Source organism: Vulpes lagopus, chromosome 11, assembly GCF_018345385.1.
Source record: "Vulpes lagopus strain Blue_001 chromosome 11, ASM1834538v1, whole genome shotgun sequence".
Taxonomy (NCBI): domain Eukaryota; kingdom Metazoa; phylum Chordata; class Mammalia; order Carnivora; family Canidae; genus Vulpes; species Vulpes lagopus.
Window position 1 is genome coordinate 48,948,439 of NC_054834.1, and position 19,511 is coordinate 48,967,949.

The following is a 19,511-nucleotide window of genomic DNA, read 5'->3' on the forward strand; positions in this document are numbered from 1 at the left end:
CCCAACACGAGCAGGGAGCCCAACACGGGCTCAATCCCAGGGCCCCAAGACCTGAGCCAAAGGCAGCCGCTTAACTGAGTCACCCAGGTGCCTCCATTATTTCTTAAATTTTAAAAGGGGAAACAAAAGTAGTCAATGATGCTGAGGAAACCTGAATACTTTTCAACAGTGAAAGCAGGAAACCAAGATGAGTGACTGACCTCTCTCCCATCCCATCCTTGAATTAACATACAAAAAGGGAGAAATTCTTTTAATATTGTCATGTTCTGGGATCCCTGGACGGCTTAGCGTTAAGCATCTGCCTTTGGCCCAGGGCGCAGTCCTGGGGTCCCGGGATTGGGTCCCACATCAGGCTCCCTTCATGGAGCCTGCTTCTCTCTCTGCCTATGTCTCTGCCTCTGTCTCTCTCATGAATAAATAAATAAAATCTTTAAAAATAAATAAATAAAATGGTCATGTTCTCAGTTGAGCTTCATTTTTTTTAAGGATTTATTTATTGATTTATTGATTTATTTATTTATGAGACACACACAGAGAGAGAAGCAGAGACAGAGGGAGGACAGGTTCCATGCAGGGAGCCCAACGTGGGACTCAATCTCAGGACCCCAGGATCATGCCCTGGGTTCGAAGGCAGGCATTAACTGCTGAGCCACCCAGGCGTCCCTCTCAGTTGGGCTTTATTTTTATTTTTATTTTTTTTTAATTTTTATTTATGATAGTCACAGAGAGAGAGAGAGGCAGAGACATAGGCAGAGGGAGAAGCAGGCTCCATGCACCGGGAGCCTGATGTGGGATTCGATCTCGGGTCTCCAGGATCGCGCCCTGGGCCAAAGGCAGGCGCCAAACCGCTGCGCCACCCAGGGATCCCTCAGTTGGGCTTTAAAGGATACAAGATGAGAGGTATGAAGAGGCATCTGGGTGGCTCAACCGGTTAAATGTCTATAGTTTTTTTTTTTTTTTTAAGATTTATTTATTTATGCATGAGAAACAGAGAGAGGAGAGAGGCAGAGACACAGGCAGAGGGATAAACAGGCTCCATGCAGGGAGCCCGACGTGAGACTCGATCCCGGGTCTCTAGGATCAGGCCCTGGGCCAAAGGTGGCGCTAAACCGCTGAGCCACCCAGGCTGCCCTAAATGTCTATACTCTTGATTTCAGCTGAGGTCAGGATCTCAGGATGTGAGATCAAGCCTGGTGTTGGTTACCAGGTTGGGTGTAAGCCTGCTTAAAGATCCTCTCTCTTCCTTTTCCTCTGTCCCTTTCCACATCAAAAGGACCTAGCTTGATATAAGTGAATATACTGCTATGAAAAAGAGCGGAAACAAAACAAAGTTCAAAAAATAGGAAAACTTGAATTTCTCACCTCTTCTCCCAAACTTTTTTTTAAGATTTTAAGATTTATTTGAGAGAGAGAAAGGGAAAGAACACCCTCACCCACATGTGTGCACAGGAGGGGCAGGGGGAGAAGAGGGAGAGAAGCAGATGTCCTGCTGAGCAGAGAGTCCAATGTGGGGCTGGATCCTAGGACCTGGAGATCATGACCTGAGCTGAAATCATGAGTCAGTTGCTTACTACTGGGGATTTTTAAAATTTTTTTTTTTTTTAATTTATTTATGATAGTCATACAGAGAGAGAGAGAGAGAGAGAGGCAGAGACACAGGCAGAGGGAGAAGCAGGCTCCATGCACCGGGAGCCTGACGTGGGATTCGATCCCGGGTCTCCAGGATCGCGCCCTGGGCCAAAGGCAGGCGCCAAACCGCTGCGCCACCCAGGGGACTACTGGGGATTTTTACCCCTAAGATACAGATGTAGTGAAAAGCCGAGACACCTGCACCCCCAATGTTTATAGTAGCAATGTCCACAATAGCCAAACTGTGGAAGGAACCTCAGTGTCCATCAAAAGACGAATGGATAAAGAAGTGGTCTATATATACAATGGAATATTACTCAGCCATTAAAAATGACGAATACCCACTATTTGCTTTGACGTGGACAGAACTGGAGGGTATTATGCTGAGTAAAGTAAGTCAATCGGAGAAGGACAAACATTGTATTTCATTCATTTAGGGAATATAAAAAATAGTGAAAGGGATTTATTAAAGGGAAAAGGAGAGAAAACGAGTGAGAAATATCAGAGAGGGTGACAGAACATGAGATTCCTAACTCTGGGAAATGAACAAGGGATAGTGGAAGGGGAGGTGGGCAGGGGGATGGGGTGACTGGGTGATGGGCACCGAGGGGGGCACTTGATGGGATGAGCACTGGGTGTTATACTATGTGTTGGCAAATCGAACTCCAATTAAAAAAAACAAAAGTCAGTTGCTTAACTGAGCCACCCAAAAGAGATTTCAATACAACTTATAGATACCAGAATAAATTGATGAAAAACACAAAAACTGACTTGTAAGATACTGTCAGGATATTTCCCAGAATGCAGAAAGATGTCAATATAAGAGAAAAGGTATAGAACATGAAAATAATTCCAGGAAACTCAATTTCTATACAATGGAAAATCTAAAAGGAAGGAATGAAACTGGTAGAGATAATAAAATACAACAAATTTTACCTAAACCGACTAAACTTGAGTCTTTAAATTAAAGGAGGTTCATCAGGGATCCCTGGGTAGCACAGTGGTTTGGCGCGTGCCTTTGGCCCAGGGCGTGATCCTGGAGACCTGGGATCGAATCCCACGTCGGGCTCCCAGTGCATGGAGCCTGCTTCTCCCTCTGCCTATGTCTCTGCCTCTCTCTCTCTCTCTGTGTATGTGTGACTATCATAAATAAATAAAAAATAAAAAAAAATTAAAAATTAAAAAAAAAAATAAAGGAGGTTCATCAAATGCCAGGCAAAAAATTTCTTTAAAGATATTGCCCCTTTACTGGGGCACTGGCTAGCTCCTTTGGTGGACTCAGTTGCAACTCTTGAGATGTGAGTTCAAGTCCCATGTTGGGTGTACAGATTGCTTAAAACAAAACAAAACAAAACGTGGACGTCTCTACTATATCAGAGATATGCTGAAAATTTCAAATTCCAATGGGTAAAGACAGAATCACAGAGATTTCTAGGAAAAAGTAGACTGATAACAAAGGAAAGAAAATCGGACTTGATATCGGACTTATCATTTGAATCTCTAAATGCCAAAAGACAAAATGCTATGCACCAGAATTTAAAGGGAAGATTATGACCTTAGATTTTGCCTTTCAAACTACATTTCAGGGATGCCTGGGTAGCTCAGTGGTTGAGTGTCAGCCTCCAGCTCAGGGCGTGGTCTGGGATCGAGTCCAGCATTGGAGCCTGTTTCTCCCTCTGCCTATGTCCCTCTACCTATCTGTGTCTCTCATGAATAAATCTTAAAAAAAAAAAAAAAAAAAAATCAAACTACATTTCAAGATTTCAGGACTTGGAAGAAGTTTTAGACATAAAGTCTCAACAAGTATACTATCTATGTACTCCATGTATTCTTGAAATACATTGAAGTATTCTAAGTTGAGAAAAAGAAATTCACTTTCACTATTTCACTGCTTTTTGAAAAAGTTTTAAAACAACTGCTTTGGAGATCTTATTTATGATACAGCTAATAAATCCAAAATAAAGTTAATTGAACCAGAGTATACTAAAAAAAACAAGATCACACGATCAAAAAACATTTATTCCAGGACCAAGTGGTTTAACATTAAAAAAAAAGAAAAACTCATTACATTAATAAACATAATGAGTAAAGAGGTGCAAAAAACAAAAACTCTGCTATCTTAAAATTTCAAAAGAGAAAACATGTTTTTTTTAAAAAAAAAAGGATTTAAAATGGTATTTTTGAAGTTAAAATGGCTTTAAAATAGGTAAAAGGCAACATCTACTCCTGACAAAAACTTAGTAAATTATAAGGAACCTCTTTAGCATACATGCCCTCAATTATCAGAAACTATCAGCACAAGCAATATAGTAAAACACTGGAGGTGACCTCATTCCAGGCAAACAAAAACGGAGCACTTATTGTCTCCACCATCTGTGAACACTGTTGCAGAGTTTAGCACATGCTATTAGGAAAGGTATTAAGATGAGAAAAGAGGCAAAAAATTTAATACCTGCAGAGATTATATGCTTGTAAATCTAGAAATGAACTAAAAAATATTTAATAAGGGATTTTAAAAAATTGGTAAATTTCCTATGTGCTAGCTTGGTAACAAAGTCTCATTCATAATAAAGGCATAAAATATATAGGAAGAGAATGAAGAAGTATACAAAACCTACATTAAGTTAAAAACTGAAAAACTCTGAAGCTACTAAGGTACAAAAGACCTGGATAATGGAGACAGAATGGAGTACAGACTTAAAGCAGCTTATTTCTCCAAATAATATATACATCAAATGAAAACAGTTTATTATTGGAACCTGATGGACTGTAAAATCATCCAGCTAAGAAAGGGATGCCTAGGTGGCTCAGCGGTTGGGTGCCTGCCTTCCGCTCAGGGTGTGATCCCGGGAGCCAGGATCGAGTCCCACATCGGGCTCCCTGCAAGGAGCCTGCTTCTCCCTCTGCCTCTCTCTCACTCTCTCTTGGTCTCTTTCTCTCATGAACAAATAAATAAATCTTAAAAAGAATAGCTAAGAAAGAAAAATTCTAATAGACAGGATCTGTGAAATATACCATTTAAGTATAATATTCTCAAACAAATGAGTGTAAGATAACAGAATTTAAGCAAGTCCATGAATAAATGCAATTTGTGAAAAAAGCATTTGAAATTAACAACAAAAAAACTGGCCTCCCATTTGGAAAAAAAAAAAAAAACAACAACCTGTACCTCAAACAAAACGGTTCTAGGAGAATAAAAGCAAAGATGGCAAAGAAGCTTCAGCTCACTAACTAAAGTACTATACTACGAAGATTCTGAATTCATAACTGAGCTCAGCAAAAAGCAGTGTTTGACAACTTTATTGACCATGCTTATGGGAAGGAAAGGCAATGTCATATAACTTCAATCCCTAGATTACGTTTGCTTTTTAATTTTTAATTTAAATTCCAGTTAGTTAACTAACAGTGTAATATTAAGTTTCAGGTATATACGGTAGTGATTCAACACTTTCATACAACACCCGGTGCTCATCACAAGCGCACTCTTAATCCCCATCACTCCACTCGCCTCCCCTCTTGTAACCATAAGCTTCTCTATGGTTAAGAGCCTGTTTCTTGGTTTGCTTCTCTCTCTCATTTTTCCCCTTTGTTCCTTTGTTCCTTAAATTCCACATGAATGAAATCATGTATCTTTCTCTGACTCATTTCACTTAGCATTTTATTCTCTAGCTCCACCCATGTCATTGTAATGGCAAGATTTCATTCTTTCTTATAGCTAATTGCATATATACCACGTCTTCTTTATCTATTCATCAATTGATGGACACCTGAGCTGATTCCGTAATTTGGCTATTGTAGATAATGCTGCAATGAACATCAAGGTACATGTATCTGTTTCAATTAGTATTTTTGTGTTCTTTGGGTAAATACCAGTAGTTGACTCCTGGATCAGAGGGTAGTTCTAGATCACATTTTTGATATAAAATACATAACCATCCAAGTACTGGAAAAAAAGTGTTTTTCTTTTTTTTTTTTTAAATCAGCTCTGGTTGGAAAAAAAAATTTCCTAGCACGATACTATGTTGAAAATCATGATAAAATTGATAGATCTGACTACATAAAATGAGAAACACAGCAGAAGATCAATCAGCAACATGACCAAAGATTAGTATTTTTACTAAAAATGTTAAGAACTTTTACAAATCAAAAAACATCATTAATTACTCAATAAACTAATACAACTTCTTTAGAGAACTGTAATAATCCTACAAGTTTACATCTGAGAATTGGTTCTAGGGAAATTGCTCACAAAGGGCTGTTATTGGATGTGGGCTATTTTTATTTTTAAGGGCAAAAACTCAAATGTCTATTAATGAGAGAGATATTAAACTATAGTACTTCCATATAAAGTAATATTGCCTTGTCATTAAAAAAAACAGATAAGGCACAGCTATGTGCATGGATGTGGAACTATGTCATGATAAACTATGGATAACACTTCTTTAAGAGGAAATGGAATCATTACAGGGAGATTCTACCTTGGCATACTTTTTTATAAAGTGCATGTACTATCAAAAAAAAAGGGGAAGGGAAAGAAATGTTTCCATCGCCAAACCAAAAGCTTGTAAGTGATTACAAGAAAAAAATATCTTGACAATGGTTTTTTAATTTCTTACTGATCCAGGAAAATTATACGTTAAATTATAAAAATATTCACTCTTTATATGAGAAAAAAACCATTTCCACACTTACATTAGCTGGTTGCTCTCAACAGGAACCTCTGTGTCTTCACTGAGTTCCAATCTATTACGCCTGTAGGTCGAATCAACACTCAATCCATGAATTAATAATAATGGGGCAGAAAGAATTTTCCTCCTCACATTGCCAAGGAAACCTCTCAGCCACAATTCAAACACAGGACGTGTTTTTAAAACATCTCCCAACTACTGGGAGATTAAGTCCGTTCGAATAACCTTTGTCAGACTGGAGACAAGCTAGGCTTAGTTATCTCCTCAAAAACAAAAACAAAAATAAAAACCAACAAAAAGAGAGTTCATTTAAAGATGAACTTCAGAGTCAAAGGATATTGAAAAAAAAATCCATCTTCCATAGCCGAACAATATAATTTAAAAAGAAAGAAGAAAAAGAAAAAAGAAAAAGAACACCAAAATTCAATAAGATCCAATTTCTGGTCTTCAAGATTTCTTCACCTATTAAGAAAAAAACAGAAACCTTCCCCCATCTTTATTATCTGTATAATAAAAGCATACTTGTATGAAAAAATATAAAGTGTTTTATGTATATAATATACATATACATATATACTAACTGGCTTATACACACACACACACATATACACAAACGTGTAGAAATAAAACATTTGGTTAAGTTTTCCCTTTTAAAATATACTACAAAAGCCTTCAGATTTGGGCTCATTATGAAAATAGTGAACTTACTCTTATATCAAAGTATCATGATGTGTATCAACGTTACACTAAATTCTGCCCAGCCCACAGAATAAACATGAAGAGAAATCCTTACACATGAATCAATGTGTATAATACGGATGTATGTACATCATTATCATCTTTATCATCTTCAGGGAGTGTTTAACCAAAAAAGATAGAAACGTATAGTTATTGAGTAACTACAGAGTGGTGCAGCAAGCTGTAGAAGGCAGAGCAGCATTATAGCCATCCTGAACTGGCACTGTCAAAATACAGAAAGCTTCTATCTAAGGGAAGACTTTTTCTTCTTTTATAGCAACACCAGTGTCACTGGTGTGACATTCAATATTGGCCTTGCAAAGGCTTGCTTATGCAGCCTGGTTTCATTTTTTTTTTTTTTTAACAAGTGATGGCTACAACTAAAGACTTTATAACTATTCACTTACTCCAGTTAGTAAAAGGGTAAACTTTTGGAGTTGAAATTTCATTTCACAATGGTACATTTACCATTTAAGAATTAAAAACAAAAAACCCAAAAAACAAAAAACCCAAAAAACAAAAAAAACGATTTTGATACATAGAAATGAGTTCTAAATTTTGAAACCAGCCCCGTAACAAAGCAATTTTGATTCTCATGTAATAAATACTACATAATCTCTAGGCTAAATCTTGCCAAATACTATCCAAGACAAAACTAAAATCAAAACTTAAAAAAAAGTGGACACCTTTTACTCACACTTAATACTAGTCAATTTTCCAGGAAATTTTTGGGCAGGGAATATCCCCAAATCTAAAATGAAAAAAAGGAAAAATTGGGATCTTACATTAGTTATTCAGTCTGAAACCTGTAATAGACTTTTACTAAAAGTCATCATTTCCTGGCCTCCCACTCAACCACAGAGACATACTTTAGGAGTGGAAAGGGACTTTAAAGATCACTGAGATCAATTCTCTAATTTTACCAGCGAGGCAATGATTCCTAAGACCTGAAAATATTGACTGCTTATGTTTAGCTAAGATTAGAAGCCAAAAAACCAACTCATAGTTAAAAATACAGTATTATGGATCATTCAACATGTATTTGTAAAGGCATTTAATTAAGATTAGAGAATTAGAGAAACATTCTTTGGGAAATAGACACTGTGTCAAAAGTATGCTCCTGGGGCTTTTATTCCACTTCCTAGTCAAGCTTTTTCAATTCTTGTAAACTTTTTATTATATCATTTGTTCATGAATTTGTAAAAAGTACCCATACAATCTTTATTTTGGTTTTACACTATTTTCTGAAGGTTAAAAAAGGCAATCCAAACACTAAAAGTAATTTTTTCCTGATTTTTTTTTTACATCGATCCAATCCCTAAATATAAAGGGTAACTCTATCACACTCAGTAAGTTGAAATGATAAAGCTGACCAGTATGAGGAGGCAATCAGAAATTACCAAATTTTTTGAGTTTTGTTTTTGCCAAGCTTTAAGTATGGATCAGGGTTTTTAAAGAAATAGAAAAATGGGAGAGAGGGGAAAAAATACCGCTTTTTTACCTCAATTTCATTGGTTTCAGAGCAATCAAACCTCCCACGATGGGAGAAATTTTTACTTAAAACCAATTATATGTTCAATCTACCAGCCAGAAATAGCCTAAAGCCTTTCAATGCTGCACTATATTTTTTAAGTTAAAAAATTTTTTCTCTTAATTGATATAAACAAAATTTCAAGAGACAGCTACACTGAGTTACTATAAAATTTTTAATCTTCACTTTGTCAGCATTATTACCTCCGAGGAATTTTCAGCACGTTTTCACGTTTTGTGTTTTCAGGTTTCCCCAGATTTGTGTATGAATAATTAGTATAACCATATATAACTATAGCAATTAGAATACAGTAACAGCAACAAGTTGCCCATTTCAAATGAAAAAGAAATTACTGTAATATTTCTTTTTCGTTTCTTTGAATAACTTCATTCCCAGGATCCCAGCTCAGAACCAACGTAGAATAATCATAGTTAACATTTTTCAAGTTCATTTTCAAAAACATCAGCTGTTCTATATTGTCAAAGTCCAGGCTCATAATCTGTTTTGGATGAAACTGGCTATTTGCAGTAAAGATACATTCAGACTGCCAACTACACATGGGGCAGCTTAGATATTGAATGGCAACTTGGGTCAAAGCTGGCCATATGCTCACCTTCCTTTGCCAGTAAATCAAAGGGTCACCACCTCCTGAGATCTCTGAATACTTCTCTTTGAAGTATTCATCCACTACTGCTATGGCAGAAGGAAACATGAAGCTTTTGCTTCCAACGGCAACATTATCTGCAGCTGAACTATCAAAAGACCCTGAACTGGAGGCGCCTTCTCTTATAGATGAGGTAAATGAATCAGCTCCTACAATGGCTGAGGGACCAGCAGCATCTGAGGTTGCAATATGGCAGACCTCTGAAGATTCCATATAATTGCAAACTTCTTCTGCAAGGATCTGCTTATAAGTTTCTAAATCGGCACCTTGAGGGAAAAAGTCTTCCAAACTGTTTTTAAAACAAGGATCTAACAAAGCAGCTAAGACACAGGGCTTGGATTTGAGCATGGCACTCAATAGGGTATCAGTTTCAAGTTTCAGAGATAAACTGTCCACCAGATTGAGTGCTTGAGTAATACCTCTTATTTGAAAATCTTCTCTGAGTTTCTGCAGAGAAAGGAGCAGATGATGGATTAGGGGTAGCACCTGATTCAATCCTGTGGTCTTGACACTCACTTTCTGGGTGGCCTCCTCGAATGGTTTAAGAATATCACAAACGTAAGTCATAAGAGTCCACTGAAGGGAGGTGAGCACAACTCCACTCGCTCTACCAAGACTATGGTGAACTGAGTAGCAATGCTCTAAGAGCCATTTTAACATATAAAAGGTAGAAATCCAATGGCCAGTTTCATCCTGCTTCAAATTCTTCCATGGAAGTTGATGATCATTTTGGAACTCTTGCAGAATCTGACGGGCCTTAACCGAATGACTGAAATGATGACAGGTTTTCCTAGCAGCTACTAACATATTCTCAATGCTTTTGTGCTCACAAAAAAAGTCCTGAATGACTATATTTAAACAATGCAGGAAGCATGGCACATGGGTAAAACCTCCATCTTTGATTGCATGTACCACGTTAGAGGAATTATCGGAAACAATGAAGCTAGGAATGAGGAAATTAGGAGAAAGCCACAGACCAATCTGGTCATTTAATTCTTGTAAAATGTTGGTTATCAAACAGTCTTTGGCCAACCCTGTTACACACAGTACTGCCCACTTTCTAAAATTGGGGATCCTGCCATTACTGGAAGAAGGTGCAGTTTCCAAAGAAACCCAGTGCACAGTCACAATGAAATAGTCAGTGGATGGGTCATGGGTCCAAATGTCCACAGTCAGGTGGATCTTTTGGCTTTGAACATTCTCCAAAGTTAAGAAAATTTTTTCTCTGACCCAATCGTATAATTGAGGAACAGCCTTTGTGAAAAAGTAAGTCTCAGATGGTAATCTATAGTCAGGGGCCACAATCTGCATGAACCTCTGAAAGGCTGGAGTTGAGAAGTAGTTGTAAGGATGCATATCCTCCACAATCATTTGAATAATTGCCTGACTTATTTGACTTGAGACTGAATTTTCAGAGTATGTTGTTTCTCCCTCCTGTGCATGTGTCAGAGTGTCTTGTTCTGCAACAGGAATAGGACTCTCAGATCTTCTACTATTTTCGACCTCTAACACAGGAGGCTCATCTGAATCAGAGTCACTAAGGTCCTCAGCTGTTAAATCATGGCTGCCTGTAGACTTCTCTCCATGCAGAGGATCACTTAAGAGATCATTTCTCTCAGTCTCAGCCTCATCTAATCCATTTCCAACTGCACCACTGTCTTTGTTGGCAACAGCCCAATGGATGGGATGTGTGGCCTGCAGGTGTCGTTGAAGTGTTGAAGTTCCTAAGTGAGAACCTGGCCTACCCCGGCTCACACTTCTTTTACATATGTTACACACAGCTCTTGAGATGTGCTGAGGATCAGTGTAAAAAAAATTCCAAACTGCAGATGTCTTGGCTCTTGTTCCAGGGATTAAGGCATGCTTGACAATGTTACTTTTGATGAGAAATCTCCCTCTTTCTGCCCTCAGGGCATCAGATACCGATTTATCGCGCTTCTTACCCATTTTGTTTTCATCTAATGGATCAGTAGACATATATTCAAAGCTTCCATTGCTTCCAGCAGAAGAGGGAGATAAAGGCACATCCAAAGTAAAATCTTCCTCCCCACTAGTGACTCCAAATTTGTTGGCCCTGGTCCAGTGAGGTGAATGCCTCGCCTGCAAATGTCGTTGTAGAGTAGATGTTCCCAGATGGCTGCCTGGTTTACCCCTGCTAACGCTTTTTTCACAGAGGTTACAAATAGCCCGCCAGGTATACTGGGGGTCAACATGAAAGAAGTGCCATACAATGGAGGTCTTGGCTCTGGTACTAGGGAGATAGATCTGTTTTTCTATATTGCTTTCAAAGAGACCTTCTTCATCCTGCTCATGGGCACTGGAAGCTAATAAAGCAGGGGCATCTGCAACAGGCCTCCCAGATCCCAAATCCTTACTAAACTTCTTTGCAAGTATCAGTTTTTTTCTTCGCCTTTTCCCTTTAATCCGTAAACCCTTCTTTCTTTTCTTTTTAGCAGGCAACTTTGCCTCTTTATCCATTCCTTCTGCCACCATCTTTCCCTCTACCACATCTTCTTCATCTGTATTAGCATCAATAGGAACACATCCCAGAATACCAGCATCACTAAAAGTATTGCAGCGTCTACCAGGAGAGAGTGAGGAAACTGGTACACTTAAGGTACATACACTCATTCTCTTTGTCTCCAAAATCCGTACCAGAATCTGTTAGTGGGTTTATTACTCAAGCAGAAATATAGCTGTTCCTCTCTAATTACATTACCTTGTCTCCAATTTCTGTGGGGAATCAAATTCCCTTTGGAACAATGACTTCCAAGCCAGGTTATTTTTGGAGGAAAAGTGACAGCAATGGAGAACATTCCCAAACTCTTTTCTTAGAGGGCTTTATGATCCCTTCCAATGTCTGAGTTCCGAATCAGATTTCAAATAGTCCAATCTCTTCATGTTAATAGAATAAAAGAACTTGAGGCCCACCTTCCCAAAGTCACAGAGTTAGAAGCAGCTAGAAGCCAGGTCTTCCAAATCCCAGGCCCATGTTCTTTCCGCTTCATCAAGAACTGCATCTCCTTGAAATGCCTTCATCTTTTATAATATGTATTTTTATGATGCGTCATGGTAGCAACATCAATTTCCCTTAATTCTGAAATCATTTTCAGGAAATTTCACTTAAACAAAAACATAGTGCATCATTCAACATTCGTTATTTAGGACTGTGATTTGACAATACACGCCAAAAAGTCAATTCTGGGAATATAAAGCAGACTCCACATACTGGTCATTAACAGCAAATGCGAGTTGAGCCCTTTCAGCTCTAAATAAAAATAACACAATTTAAAAAAATGTGGATGGCTTAAAAAAAAAAAAAAGGTGTTTTAAGAATAAAAATTTAAAAGGTCACAAGCTGCATTTTCAATTTACTGTTTGTATCAAGAGTTAATCCAAATTTAGCTTTCATATATTTTTAGACTGGAAAAGCTTTACTGCCTATAAACGAGTAACTCATAAGTTGAATTCTTATATGAACAGCAAAAACTGAAACTTGAGCTTTAAATCACTTTCATTCCTTTCCGGTTGATCCCTCCCCTTCTCCCAATACCTACATACATTTACCCTAAAAAGCATCGCTATCACTAGTTCCACAGCCTCCTTCTCAAGGTCCAGAACCAAGGCCTGCAAGATGTCAACAACATGGGCCTTCCCCATAGGAATCCGCACCGATTATGGGAGTTTAGGGGGTGTTCTTCAATACGGTTTCATCAATCCTACAAGGAGAACGGAAGTGTCCCTGTTGTTCTTGACTCCGCTGCGGAGGGCTGGGGTGGGAGTTAATTAAGGTCGGGAGGGGGTGGAGGATACCGGATTAAGGTCGGTGGAGTTTGAGAATATCTCCCAAGTAGTGGGGCCCTGGAGAGGAATGAGAGTAGGTAAATTCAGCTCCTGGCACTCAGTTTGATTTAGGCAGTGGGAGTCCTGCTCAACTAGGGAAACTGTGGTCGCGAAGAAAGCGACCTGGGGTCACTTCTCCCTCCGGGAGCGGGGAGCAAGCCGGCTTGCCGGGGCTGCTCCGGCTCCGGCGGTTTGGCGAACACCGGATGTGGGGGAGGGGAGGGAGGTTGTCGGGAAAGGAGCAGGCGCCGTGGGGGTGGGGTGCGGGGGTGGGTGGGGGAGGGTGGGGGTGGGGTGGATGGAGCTGGGAGCGGGAGCCCGGGGCTCCCAGCTCGCCCAGGCGAGGGCGGCGGCGGCGGCCGGAGGTGGGGGAGGGGACCGTTGCGGCGGGGCCGAAGGACCCGCTCTGACTTCCCGGACTAGGCCGCAACCCAGGGGCGAGGGGAGGCCGCGGCCACTCCCCTCGCCCTCTCCCCCACCTCCCCTGCCCCGAGCCACCGGGAATCAAAAAACGGGTCTAGTTACCAGAGAACAGAAACTTTACCGAACCGCCGACACTGCCCCGACTCCCGCTTGCTGCCACGTCTTTCTTCTCTCTTAGCCGCTACCGTCCGCCGTCCTCACAGCAGCAACACCAGCAGAAATCCAAAACTGCCAGCGTCAAAGATGGCGCCTGGCTACAGGCTCAGCTCTAAGACCCGGCCAGTACAAGTGCCAGCACGACGCAAAGCGAGAGGATTCTGGGAGTTGTAGTTTTCCCTATGAGACGAGGCTTAAGATGGCTTCCCGGGGTCACAGGGTCACGTGTGAGGGGAGGCACTAGGACGGTGGGGGGTATCTTCATTTGCGAGGAACGCGCTTTTAGAAACCTGGGTTTCAAATTGTTTTTAAACTTTTTCAGTCAAAAAAAAAAAATAAAGTTTTTCAGTCAAATGAAGTAATAAGCGATAGAGCCCCGGGGACGGCTGTCTACCGGACAGTAGGCCCTCGTGTGTTTCTTACCAAAGAATTTGGTCCGTGAATGAATTGCCTGAACCGTGCATAGTTTCCATTTAGAAATGAACTACTTGCCCCTCTTTTGATTCGAGGAGGTGAGATCGGGCTTGGGGCATCTCCTGGATTTCTTAAGACAAATTTTTGTCTTGGAAAAAATAATTCATGCTCCTTACAATGCTCATGAGGGTTGGAGCAGAAAAAGGGAAAACCAGGGGTCGCCCGGCCACTTCCTAATTGACGTTATCCTGTACTTTACAATTTGAATGTATTCACTTTTTTCTCTGGTTATAGAAGTAATACGTATGAGTGGTTTAAATTTTTTAAATTGATAGTAAAGCGGATGGGCCTCCAGGCACCTTTTATTTCCTCCCAGGCTTGTTCTGCCAACTACCAGCTTGGTGTGGGGGCCTAAGCCAGTACCGGTCAGAGCAGTTCCTGAGACTTGGGCTTTTCTGTCTCACTTTGGAAAAGTGAGAAGGCACAACATTAGAATCCTAGCCACAATCCCTGTCTTACAAGACAATGCTCCGTGATTGCCACGTCAACCAGGCCTATCAGGCAGGTTCCTGGTAACCTGTTTCCGTCTGCGCCACAATGCCTAGGGCTTTTCAGTTTAGCAGAAAGCCAGCCAAACAGTTGAAGGGTTTTTCAGCCCAGGGCTTTACAAGCTGCAGTTCTATTCTGATTGGTATACTGCATGTAGTTATATCCTATTTCATCAAATCGAAGGTAATAAGCATCTTATTAGAACTGAAACAAAAACCCTCTACCAATTAAACTCTGACACACCATTGATCGGAGATGTTAAAAGTTGAAAGAATATATGTTTTAGAATGGATGAAATACAGTATTTTAAAGATAGGAACAAGCTCAAATTATTCATACCACTCATATTGCTTTGCGGTTTGCTTCCCCCCACCCCCCGCCCCCCACTGTACAATATATCCTGAATATCTTCCAATGGTCATCAGTGCTTAGAGGCCTACTTTATTCTTTTTAACAGTTCCCATTCCACTGTAAGGCTGTTTTGCAGTAAGTTTCAGCAGGGTATGAATAATGTGAGGCAGAGGTCGCTGAAGCCTATCTTGAATGCTTGCTACTAAACCAAGGATTAGTGATAACTGAATCTTCCACTTACAATTTTATATGTGTGATGACTGAAAGAATTTTCCACAGACTAGCTTCTGGCTCCATACATTTTAAACCTTGCCTCTCCTCCATAATCTACATGCCACTTACATCAAGATATGACCTCTGGCACTACGACTTTGAGTCATAATGCCAGAAGAGTCCACACAGTGGGTAATAGGGGTATTCTTGAAAGCCATTTCTATACCTACATGTTTTCAACCCAGTGTCCATCATCAATATCCATTATCCCTCCTCTTTTTCTTCCCACCTTTGGGTCTCAGCTGTCTGACATGAGTGAGATAAGAGGGACCAACAGAGGCTTCTAGCAAGAAGCCTTAAGCAGAAATCACAAACACCTGCTAACTACAATGGCGACAGTTCAATATCTTGCTGTAGCTGCAAGAGCAGAAGTGGTATCACTGAAGTCAATCTTTCTAGGACCACCTTCACCTCTTGACTCCCAATGCTTTCTTAGGTGGTTTTATTTTTTCATATAGAGTTTTTTTTCTGGATACTTAATTTTGGTATGAGGTAATTGGTTTTATTGGGAGATGGTTACTTACGACTGACTAGTTTTCATCATCATCCTCATTTACCTTACACTGACTATACTCCTATGTTTAGGCTGTGCCAGGCTTTGGGGGGATCCCAAATGGGCCTAAAGGTGTGAAACTTCCCATGTGGAAGTTTACTGGAAGACATGAGAAATGCAAAGATAAATAACTGCCAGGTAGTGCCCACCAAGTGTCCAGCCAATGGCTTAGACTTGGGGTTACAAGTTCAAATACTTACATGAGCCAGGCACATATATATATGGATACAGTGAGTAGCTGCAAGGATAAAACTTAGAATGTGTGCCCTAGCAAAAGGGCCAGCTGTTACCACTAAACTCCAGCCCATTTTTGCCAGGAGAGGATGCAGACTTACTGTCATTACATCTTCTGATTTTTAAAGAGAAACTGGAAATTCAGAGTTTTATGTGAAAATTTCTGATTCATACATTTGGAAGCTAATTCAAATAAAACAATAACAACAAAAATCACTTTGTGGGCTGGTCTACAACCTCTACATTAGTTCTAAAAGGGTTAGAAAGGAGGAGGTGGCCACTGAAAAGTGCAATGTTTCAGGTAATGCTTTCTGGAGAGAGTGAGACTTGAGTGGCCTGAAAGTAGGCCAGAAGTGAGAGGTAAGTGAAGACAAGGAAAGAAGCTATATAAAGAACCCCTCTGAACAGGTGAGGAGAGAAATTCATCTGGACGAGTCCCCAGGTTAGAGAGAGAATGTTGTTAATACTAGATTAGAGCAAGAATCTGGAAGACCTCGCATGTTGGGAAGGCATTTGAGTAATATTGTTTAGACATGAAAGGGTTTCTTGAAGTCTTTGGAACAAGAACAAAAAGGTAGAGAGTTTGTAGAAAGATAGAAAATATGCAAAGATGGGAACCCTGGGTGGCTCAGCGGTTTAGTTCCTGCCTTCCGCTGCCCGGGGCCTGATCCTGGAGGCCCAGGATGGAGTCCCACATCGGGCTCCCTGCATGGAGCCTGCTTCTCCCTCTGCCTGTGTCTCTGCCTCTCTCGTGCTCTCTCTGTGTGTCTCTCATGAATAAGTAAATAAAATCTTTAAAAAAAAATGTGCAAAGTTGTGTCTCAGAAAGGCTGAAATAGTGATGATGTTCAGTGTCTCGTTTTTTAAACGTGTCTCTCTATAGTTCCCCAAAGCTTAGCAACATACAAGATTCCTCCTTCTATCTAAAAATAAATAAATAAATAATTGGATGGTGAGAAAGTCTCATGTACAGTTCCTTCTGTTTTCTGGCACACCTGATTTCTCATCTTATCTTTACTGCCAAGTTCTGAAGCTACTTTCTCCTCACCTCACATACACTCTTCGATGTATTTTATTTAGATTTATATCCTCATATAATTCTCTGAAATTACTGCAGTTGGGTCAGGTTTTAAATTAAATGGCTCCTTTTCAGTGCTTATTTTTCTTCTTTATTGTAAGAAGCTTATATTGATAGTTTATTATATGCCAGGCACTATGCTAACCATTTTTTATATACATTATCCAATTGGATCCTCAAAATAACTGTTAGATTACTATTATTATCCATTACTGTTAGATAAGTAATATTATTAACTTTTTTTTTTAACAAACACTTATAAAGTTCTAGTGGTGAGTGCAAGGGGTCATTGCTAGTGAGTGGCAAAGAAAGGCTTCACACCTACATCTGTCCAACTCCAAATCATTATGCTAATCATTTGACACTCATTCACCATTTCTTTCTTTCTTTCTTTCTTTCTTTCTTTCTTTCTTTCTTTCTTTCTTTCTTTTTCTTTCTTTCTTTCTTCTTTCTTCTTTCTTTCTTTTCTTTCTTTTTTTCTTTCTTTCTTTCTTTCTTTCTTTCATTCTTCCTTTCTTTCAGACAGACAGAGAGAGAGAGAGAGAGAGAGAGAGAAAGCATGCACACATGCAAGCAGGGGAGGGGAAGAGGAAGAGGGAGAGAGAATCCCAAGTAGGTGCCACACTCAGTGTGGAGCTGAATCTCACAACCCCGAGACAATGACCTGAGCTGAAACCAAGAGTTGGATACTTAATGGACTGAGCCACCCAGGTGCCCCTATTTTTTCTTTCTTTAAACTCTCCCTCCCATGGACAAAATTCTATCTTAGTTTCATTCCAAATTCTCTGGCTACCTTTTCTCTAGTCTCCCTCTCTACTCCTCACTTAATCATTGATGTTCTCCAAGATTCAGTCCTCAGCTCTCATCTTTTCTTGCTCTGCATTCTCTCTCTCGATTATCCATCTGTTTCCTTGGTTTCAACTCTGAATTAATTTTATGCGGTGACTCAGATCTGTATCTCTGACCCAGATCTCTGTCCAGCTGCCTACAGTAATTTTCAGTTGGATGTTTCAGAGTCACTTTAAATTCAACATACCAAAATGAAATAATCACCTCATCTCCCACATCTCCTCTTCCCGACATCTTTGTCTTAGTGGATGGTACCACCCACTATCCACCCAGTCACCAAGGTCAGAAATCTGGGAGTGAAGGAGGACTCCTGTCTTTTACTCACCTCCCACATCCAGATACTTAGGAACCTAATTGACTTTACCACCTAAATATTTCTTGAACCTACATTTTTCCTTTCCATTCCCATTGCTTCTGCTTAGTTTAGGCCTTTATCACTTGTTGCACATTTCCTGGATTGCTGCAATGCTTCTTCATTGGTTTTGCTGCCTCTCCACTTTGCCCTCTCTTATCTTCCTTTCAAACAACCACAGAATTTCTCTTTTAAAATGCAAGTAGAAAAAAAAATGCAAGTAGAGGAGCACCAGACTGACTCAGTCAGAAAAGCATGTGACTTTTGATCTTGGGGTTGTGAGTTCAAGCCCCACACTGGGTGTAGAGATTACTTCAAATAAATAAAATTTAAAAAACAAAAAATAAAATCCAAGTATAATCTAAACAGCATACACACGCCTATACATGGAATAACTTCTGGAGAATCTATTAAAAGTGATTAACTGGGATGCCTGGGTGGCTCAGTGGTTGAACACCTGCCTTTGGCCCAGGGCATGATCCTGGAGTATTGGAATTGAGTCCCACATCAGGCTCCCTGCATAGAGCCTGCTTCTCCCTCTGCCTGTGTCTCTGCCTCTCTCTGTGTGTCTCTCATGAACCAGTAAATAAAATCTTAAAAAATAAAATAAAAGTGATTAACTGAGGAAAGTAGAGCTGTATGTCTGAACTCAAAAGGAGACTTCTCACTGTACTTTTTGGTACTGTTTCAAATTTTGTTTTATTATATCTATGTTACTTTTGTTATACAAACTAGTATATATAAAAAAAAAAGATGTTCTCTATACTATGATCCAGCAAATCTACATCTAGAAGTTTATCCTGTACTTCTACTCATACATGAGAAAAATTGATGTATGTACATGGCTAGGATTTAACCTACCTATAAATATGATAATGGTTAAATTTAAAGTATTACAGCCATACAATGAAGTTCTATGCTCTCATGCTTCTATGCTTCTCATAGAACAACAATGTGCTTTGTATTAATGTATATAAACATGTAAAAGAGCATTATAAAATGTTACCATTTGTATAGAATGGTGTTTGGAAAGGTTTATAAGAGTAGTTGCCTCTGGGGAAGGTCAAAGGGGCAGGGAACGTGCTGGAGGACATGGGAAGAAGCATACTTTTCACTGATTTTGGTGGTTGAATTTTATACTGTGTTTATTTATTAATCTACTCAATTTTTTTCAATGCATATAATT

General features: G+C 39.7%; 1 protein-coding gene across 35 annotated transcripts in view; it reads right to left on the reverse strand.

The window, feature by feature from the left end:
• The window catches only part of ZC3H11A (zinc finger CCCH-type containing 11A), a 46,370-nt gene extending 32,598 nt beyond the window's left edge, over positions 1 to 13,772 (reverse strand). Inside the window, exons 1-4 of one of the 35 annotated variants that reach the window (XM_041773688.1) lie at positions 13,619 to 13,752; positions 12,923 to 13,111; positions 7,753 to 7,806; positions 6,322 to 6,381 (exon numbers count right to left, since the gene is read on the reverse strand). The gene's annotated coding sequence lies outside the window, so the exon portion shown is untranslated. Of the gene's footprint in view, positions 1 to 6,321; positions 13,112 to 13,618 lie in introns of all 35 variants that reach the window. The other 34 variants (XM_041773680.1, XM_041773692.1, XM_041773685.1 and 31 more) reach the window with 34 other exon arrangements.
• Positions 13,773 to 19,511: the final 5,739 nt, after the last annotated feature.